Genomic DNA, 435 nt, shown 5'->3' on the forward strand with positions numbered 1-435 from the left:
AAGTCAGACTTTTCAAGGATCATTCAAATCCACAATGAAGTAAGACCAGTTGCAACACATCACAAAATAAAGTGTGATTAAAAATGGAAAAATGGAAAAACAACACCAAGAATTGACAAGCTATTGTCGTAGAATAGCCTAATCAAATCTCAGAAAACCAGCAAAGAGTTTCCTTCAGAGGAATTTGGCACTTGGAAAGCTTCTTATTGATTCCTCTGTAGAATGGTATGGACTTCATGCAGTTGGGAAAACATTAAGAACACCAACCAGTTTGGTTTTTTAAAACTAATATCCATTCCACTGAAGAAAAAAATACTTGTTATGGACAAAGAAACACAAAAACTGAAATCCTGAAGACTGGAAAAAAGATAAATTTTGCTGACAAAACCCAATTTTTCATTAAAGGCTAGAGCAAAATACGTAAGAAAAAATTCA

The sequence above is a fragment of the Gracilinanus agilis genome, chromosome 3 (genome assembly GCF_016433145.1).
Source record: "Gracilinanus agilis isolate LMUSP501 chromosome 3, AgileGrace, whole genome shotgun sequence".
Lineage (NCBI taxonomy): Eukaryota > Metazoa > Chordata > Mammalia > Didelphimorphia > Didelphidae > Gracilinanus > Gracilinanus agilis.